The sequence below is a fragment of the Passer domesticus genome, chromosome 9, assembly GCF_036417665.1.
Source record: "Passer domesticus isolate bPasDom1 chromosome 9, bPasDom1.hap1, whole genome shotgun sequence".
Classification (NCBI taxonomy): domain Eukaryota; kingdom Metazoa; phylum Chordata; class Aves; order Passeriformes; family Passeridae; genus Passer; species Passer domesticus.
Genome location: NC_087482.1, coordinates 1,712,764 through 1,720,253, shown reverse-complemented (window position 1 = coordinate 1,720,253; position 7,490 = coordinate 1,712,764). Strand labels below are relative to the sequence as shown.

Below are 7,490 nucleotides of genomic sequence, written 5' to 3'. Positions count from 1 at the left end.
ATGTCTGGCAACTCCTCCTTTCCTCCATCAGAATCTGACACAGAGCCATTGCTTCCAGTATGATATGGCGCCATCTGCATGGACTTTTGCTCCATTGCTGTGGAAAGGAAAAAGTACAGCTGGACCAGATGGAACCATTCAGCATTGTGGAGGGTTGCATCATCAGGAATCAGTACTTGTGAAGTCATGGATAATGCTCAGGAAGATGGCCAGGTTGTTAGGTCTGGGCCAGGGTCCTCCCTCCTCCATGGAGCTGCCCCTCCACATGTGCTCAGAGACTGGGAAATTGCAAGGGATCTCAGGGTGGGCATGGCCCATGGTACAGTTTGGGTTGCCTGGCAGCACATGCCAAATGCCTTCCTGCAGGGGCTGGGCAGAAGCTGCAGTCAAGCCAGGCTGGGAAACAGCCCTGCAGGGTGCGAAAGCAGCAGCGGGGCAGTGAGGCTGCCATGGATCCCTTCCCGCTGTGTTGCCAAAGCCCCCGGCTGCTGCGACACAGGGGTAGGTTGAGGGAAATGCACCCACCACGGCCTGCCATCTCTTCCTTCTTCATTGTAGGAGGACCTTAATGGAAAATTGCTCCATTTCTCTTTCAGGCCTGAGTGGCAGTGAGGGCACCTGGGTGATTGATGCCCTCCAAGGTACTCCCTCAGCTCTGCCTTCCACTCAGGAGCAGGGGCAGGGGGAACATGTGCCTGCAGTGGCCCCACACTGGGATGGAAGCAGCCCCTTGCCGGGCATTCGGGGCAGAAAGGACTCCCTGGAGCTGCCAGCAGCTCTAAACCGAGCCACAGGCAGGGCCAGGGCTTGGCAGTGGCAGCAGGAGCAGCTCAGGATCCCCGGGGCTGGCAAAGGACCTGCCAAAGGCTCAGCTCCGGGGCTCAGCCCTGGGCCCGGCCCCTTCCCTCTCTGCTCTTCTGCCGGGCTGCACAGAGCACACGGAAGGACACACTGACATGGCACATGGGAGGAAGATGGACAGCTAAATGCTCCTTCCTCCCACAGATTGCAATCCTGTGAGATCATTCATGGTTCGAGAAAGGAGCATAGCCAGATTTCCAGATACTTTAAATCAAGAGATTATGTTAAGGGAAATAGCACATGAGGGAGCTCTTGCCACTTGGACACCAATTATTTTGTCAGGAAAGACACATGAAGAACTTGCCTCCACCATGCTTTGGAGTCTTCCAACTGTTATGCACTAGCTTTTCCATATAAGCCATATCACGATCCCAATCTAGAAGGGAGCAAAGATCAGAAAATTTCCATGGTGTGCTGGGATTCCCCTCTCCCTTAGAGAACTGGGCACTGCAAGGGGGTCGGGTAAGGCCTTGGCTGCCAGATGTCAGTGGACAAGGCCAAAGCTGCACAGGGGCCTGGGGAGCTCTGGACTGGCTCTGGTCACTCTCCACCCTCTTTGCAGGCCCTGTGCAACACCCCTGGGGTGGTGGCTGGAGCAGCCCCAGGCCCATGGCAGCTCTGTCCCTGCCACAGAGGAAATCCTCTTTAAAGCCCTGGGCAAAACCATCCCCAGCGCTTCCCAGGGAGCAGGGAGCGCTGTTGCGGGAAAGGGCAGCCAGGCAGCCGGCTCACCTGCTCGCCGCGCTTGGAGTGGAGCCGCCTGTGCAGCCCTGGCAGGCAAGGCCACGGCCAGGAGGAGCAGGAGTAGGAGGCGCAGAGCAAGGGCCATGCTGCCTTGCCCTCTGCCAGTCCCGCAGCTCTTGCTGCCACCGCTGTCCTGACTCCGCTGTCCCAATGTCAGCACCGCTGCTGCCACCGCCGCTGCTGCCGCCGCAACAGTTGTGCTCAGGGACTGACTGCTGGCTCCTTGTGCTGCTGTGCAACCGCGGGGCTCTGGGACCTCTGTGATCTCAGAGCCTGCTTGTGACCTCATGGCCAGGGTGGAGTTGTGTGGAGTGGGTTCTGCTTTCTTTGGAAGGGAGCTCATCCTGCTCAGCTGCTCTGCCTAAGGGCTGTGACACAGTCCCAGCTCAGCTGATCTCACAGGTTGGGACATGAAGGGATGGAGAGCAGCTCTGCCGAGAAGGACTTGGGGGTACTGCTAGATGAGAGGTTGGACATGAGCCAGCCATGTGCATCCAAAGGAGAGTGCCCAGCAGGTTGAAGGAGGTGACTCCCCCCCTCTGCTCTGGTGGGACCCCACCTGGAGTACTGTGGAAGATGTTTTACAGTGACCTCTGTGAACAATCGAGAAGTTAGGTAGGAGGATCCATGTTTACAACTAAAATAATTTTCTAGTAATTTTCTATGTCATTGATCATAGAAACCAAGAAAGAAAGAAGGATAAATAAGAGAAACCTGCAACTCCCTATTCCAATGAGCATTTTGCTTGTCTCTTGTGACCAATGAATAAAGTGTAAACATAACAGCTTTGTAAGAATGCAGAAAAAGCATGCAGGCTAGAATAAAAACAGGGTTTGAGGCCTTCTGGAAATGGACTGTGTTGCTTTGTAGTGTCTCGGTCTCTCCCACGACAGAGTACTGCATCCTGCTCTGGGTCCCCAAGACAGGAAGGACACGGTCCTGTTGGATCTAGTCCAGAGGAGGGACTAAATGCTCTGAGGGCTGGAGCCCTTCTGCTTTGGAGACAGGCTGGGAGAGCTGGCAGTGTTCAGCCTGGAAGAGAGAAGACTCCAGGGACACCTGATTGCTGCCTTTCAGGGCCTTATGGGGGCTTGTGAAGAGATGGGGACAGAATTTTTAGTAGAGCCTTTCATGACCAGACCGAGGGGGAATGGTTTTAATCTAAAAAATGGTCAATTCAGACTAGATGAAAGAAACACATATTTTACACTATTGCTGATGAAACCTTGGCAGAGGTTGCCCAGAGAGGTGGACATCCATCCCTGCAGACATTCAAGCTCCTGCTCTGAGCAACCTGACCTAGTTCAAGGTGTCCCTGCTCACTGCAGGCCATTGGGACAAGATGGCCTTTAAATGTCCCTTCCAAGCCAAGCCATTCTGTGCTCCTGTGCACCATCAAAGCAGTGCTGCATTAGTGCTGGGCTGATTATGCTGGCACCTGTATTTTGGTACTTGTGCCATTTAGCAATTGACCACAAGAGGATTGATGGGCTGGACAGTGAAGTCTGCAAATAACACACAGTGTGCTCAAGGAGAAACAGGAGAGGAACATGGCTTCCAGTTCAGATAAATGCCAGCATTTTGCTGCCCATTCCTGGTTAGAGAAATAAAGGAATGTCCTGAAGATCCCTTCATGTGGGTGCATTACTTGCCATATCAGTACTTGTGTTCTGTAAAACAGGTTAAGTTGTTACAGCTTCTTGCCACATTTATCCCTGGATAAACCCCAAATACTGCGTTGCTCCTTGTCTATTTTCTTCCAAGTCAGGGCAAATTTTGTTCATTACTGAGTGGGACATATTCATCTGTTCACAAGCAAATTCCTCTTGCCACTCTCACAATGGCAAGACTGCTTTGTTGATTTGCTCAAATCAGACTGTAATTAAGGCTACCTCTCACTAGAATTAAAGCTGATGCATTGGGAGGCAAAGTGTTGAGACATTTCTCCTGGAGTCTGACACTGTAGAGAGTTGTTCTGTAAGTAAATGACATCTGAAGACAGGTGTAGTCTACCATACTTCTGGCATACTAGAAGTGAGAAAAAACCCTTTGAATCAGGATTTTATCCTTTCTTCCTCCTCCCCCTCCCAGGAATTTTAATCTCTGAGGTCTAAGCTCTTCAGCTGCCTCACAAACATTGTTTTAATTCAGACAGTCATCCATGCAGTGAGCCACAAATCAGGACCGTGGTGTGAACCTGGAAGCAATGTAGGTTTATAGCACTGAAAATAATAATCCAATACCCAGGTTAAGCCAAGCATTTCTCAAATAACTCCACATGTCCTCAGAGATGTTTCAAAAATGATCATTTAATAAGCTGGGAGTGGGGAGAGAGAATGTCCTCAAAATCAAAAATACAGCTTTTTGAGGTCTTTATATTCCTATAAAAAGAGAGTCCAAGTTGTTAATCTATGGAACATTAACTAAGAAGTGAATGACAGATTGTCAAAATAATTGCTTAGGGAGCAAATGACCATAAATAAAAACAAGTTTAAATGTAGATAATAAGTAAACCATCACACTAAGGAAAAAGCCCGACCTGCCAAAACTAAAACAAATAAAGCTGTTTCAAATGTCTCATAAAAGAAAAAAAAAAAGAAAATAATCAGAGATCCTCAAGGGCATTATTATCTATAGAAACTTTTGGGTATTGGGAAAAAAGGAAGGAAACTGTAGCATGCAATTCACAGATGTAACCTGGAATTTATTGGTGGATTTGTTGCAGAATTTCTGAGAGCAGAGTGGAGAAGCATAGGGGCTGATCAGACCATGTGTGGGCATTTACAGCAGTCTGAGGGATGTTTCTGGGACCAGCTGCAGAGAGGAAAAGCAGCACACAATTCCTGGGACAATCTCTTTGCTGGCTGTGGACTTTTTGACAGTCTGTCCCCTGGGGCTGGGGGAGCTGTCACGGGGCAGGGAGGGCCAGGGCTGGCAGTGGCTGCTCAGGGATGGCTTTGGCCCGTGTCCCTGGCAGCAGCCACTGCCCAAGCAGCTGCGCTGCCCCCGGGCTCTCCTCCCGGCCTGCTGGGCTTTGTTGGCTGGCACAGCCTGTGCCAAGGGCCGGCAAGGTGCCTGCAGGCCCCAGCTCTGGGGGAAACAAAGAACGTCGTGCCCGTATCCACCGTGCTGCCAGCTCAGCAGTGCAGCACAGCACGGGCTCACGCTCCCCATTGCTCCCACAGATGCAGCCGGCACCTCAACACATTCTGACATCATCTGGAAAAGCATGAGAAGAGCTTTCTGCTGGGGAACAGCTTGTTTGATGAACTTGATGGCCATTGTGGCTGGTGTGGCACTGTGCCTGATGATGTTCTGTGCTGGAATCTGGTATTGCTGGAAGATAAAACGGTGAGTGTTTTACAACTCTCTGCCTCAAACTCTCTTCTTTAAAGGCTGCTCATAGTCAGGGAACATTCCCAGAGAGCCTGCAGTGGAGCTGTGGCCAGTCCATGGTTTTCTCCTAATAACTCTGCTGAGGGTTCTGCTGCTGCCCAGTGCTTCCATTGGCCTCTTAATTGCTGGGCCTTGTCCTGGGGGCCCCACTGGGGCTGCAGCCAGAGCTGGATCCCACTGAGGCTGCCTGGCCAAGAGCAGCCCCAGGGGCACAGGGCAGAGGCAGAGCAAGGTGGGGAGGAGAAAGAGCAGGGCCGAGGTTGCCCTTGAAAGGCAGAGGCGCTCTGGGGCCTGCTCCTGGCCAGGGACCCTGCCCAGAGCCGTGCCCTGCTGGCCGGGGCCTTGAGGGGCAGCTGTCCAGCTGGGCCCAGCTGTGCCAGCAGCTCCAGCCGTGCTGGGGAGCCTTGCCAGCTCTGGGCCCTGCTGTGCACGAGGGTCCCTGTGTGCCACTGGCAGCTGGGGCCTCAGCCACCTCCTCTCTTAACAGGTGCTCCTGTGCATCTTCAGACGACGAACCTAAAAACAGAGGCAATGAAATCCTGGCAGTTTATCCCAGCTCTTCCCTTCTGCCCCTATCTGCCCCGCCATGGCTGCATCACCGTCATGAGGCCGTCCCAAAACCCACCCCTCCACAACAAGACCCTCTGCCCCTCAGCCCCCTGGTCCTGTTCCCCGGCCAGGACTGAAGGTGGGCAGCCCTTGTCTGCCAGGGCAAAGCTTGGCCCACATTTTATGTTGAAATAAAGAAATAGAGTTTTCACAGCTATGTCCATGTGGTAGCACCAGCAAAGCCCACCCGGCACCAGCAGTGGCTGAGCTCCATGCCCAGGAGCAGCCGTGGATGGCCACGGTGTGGGCAGGCAGGAGCCAGGCAGGGGCTGCTGTGCCCAGCGGCGGGGCCCCGAGGGGAAGGGGGAGCCCATGCTGAGCGTCCCTGGGCTGAGGGCACATTTCCTTCTGTGGCATCATCTGGGCCTGGACCTGAAGAGGCACAAAGGGATATTTTGGGGTCCCTGCTGAGGGGTGCAGAGATCCCTCATGAGGCACAAAGGAGTATTGATGGCCTCTCCTAAGGTGTGCAGGGATCCCTCATGCGGTGGGCAGCAGGGTTAAATTTGAGGGGTTTTTTACTCTTCTCAGCACAGCACAGGGTCACTTGGCCGAGGTTTTGCCAAGCTGGGAGAAAGCCTCTTGCAAAGGCTTGGGCCCAGCCTGTGGGCACAGCGGGCGGGCGCAGCCCATCCCCTGGGCCAGTCCGGGCTGCTCAGGCCGGGCCGGGCCAGGCTCGGGCCCCGGCAGGGAAGGGCCGCGGCCCTGGGCTCTGCTGAGGCTGCTGAGCTCCGGCCTGCCCTGTGCTGCAGCCCAACACATTGACAGCCATGGCCGTGCCCTGGGCCACCGCAGGCACCCGGGGCTACAGCTGAGGCCGTGCCTTCTGCCACTGAAGGGAGGCTGGCTCTGTTCCCTCGCAGGGCACAGCTTAGCTCCCAGCACCTTTGTGAACCTGCCTGCTGGGCAAGTGCTGGGGGGCAGAGAGTTCCAACCCTTCTCACTGGGAACTGTGTCTGGTGATGTAGGGATTTTAAATTTTTTTCCCTCTAAATTTGTGTCCTGGCAGACGGTTAAGTTTGCTTGCTCTCAGTAGGGCGCTTTTCTTCTTGGCAGTCAGTGGGGTTTCAATGCAGCCAGGGTTGAAGGAGGATCTCTGGCCGCTTGGGCTGTGGTTGTGGGACTGGCTTCATCCTTCCTTTGGCTGTTATTTGCACTGTTGCTTGTGCAGGCATTTTACAGTAACTGGCTTCAGTTCTTTCCTCTTGCCCCCAAAAACCGAGAATAAACCTGTTTAGCACCAATGTTTGGGCTCCCAAACAGAACTGTTCTCATTCTACGAGTGTCACAGACATATTTTATGAAAAATCCTTTTTCCAGGGTCTTTTCTCCTGTGAAGCTGGGAAGCTTCAGCTTCTCCACGTTTTGTTGCTTTGGAATGTGATTTGGAGAATTGTTACCCAGCATGTGAAATTGTTTTTACTTGATGAGCAATGACAGCCACCTGTGTTAAAGCTGTGAACAGTCACAAGATTTGTTATTCATTCCTTTGCTTTCCCTTCCAGCTTTTTGATGAATTCTTTCTCCCTATTTAGTATAGTTGTAGTGTAGTACTTTAATTTAATATAATATCCTCATATATCAGCCTTCTGAAACATGGAGTCAAGATTCTCATCTCTTCCCTCATCCTGGAATCCTCAAACACAGGTATACCCAAGTCTTTCAGGCTTGCTCAGTGAATGAGCAGCTGATTGAAGTACAAAAATACTGAGAAACCCCACAGTCCCTTCCTAGGAAGAAACATCTCCCCATCTAAACCTCACCTGTCTTTATCCAGTTACAGGGGAAACAGACATATATATATATATATATATATATATATATATATATATGTATGTATGTCTGTAATAAAATAACTTCAGCTTTAAATGAAATCTCTG

General features: G+C 52.2%; 1 long non-coding RNA gene across 1 annotated transcript; it reads left to right on the top strand.

Annotated features, from left to right (window-relative positions):
* Positions 1-1,810: 1,810 nt before the first annotated feature.
* On the top strand, positions 1,811-5,761 carry LOC135307018 (uncharacterized). Its single transcript, XR_010367772.1, has 3 exons — positions 1,811-2,220; positions 4,791-4,956; positions 5,489-5,761. It is a non-coding gene; the product is annotated as an uncharacterized LOC135307018 (long non-coding RNA).
* The last annotated feature ends 1,729 nt before the right edge of the window (positions 5,762-7,490 follow it).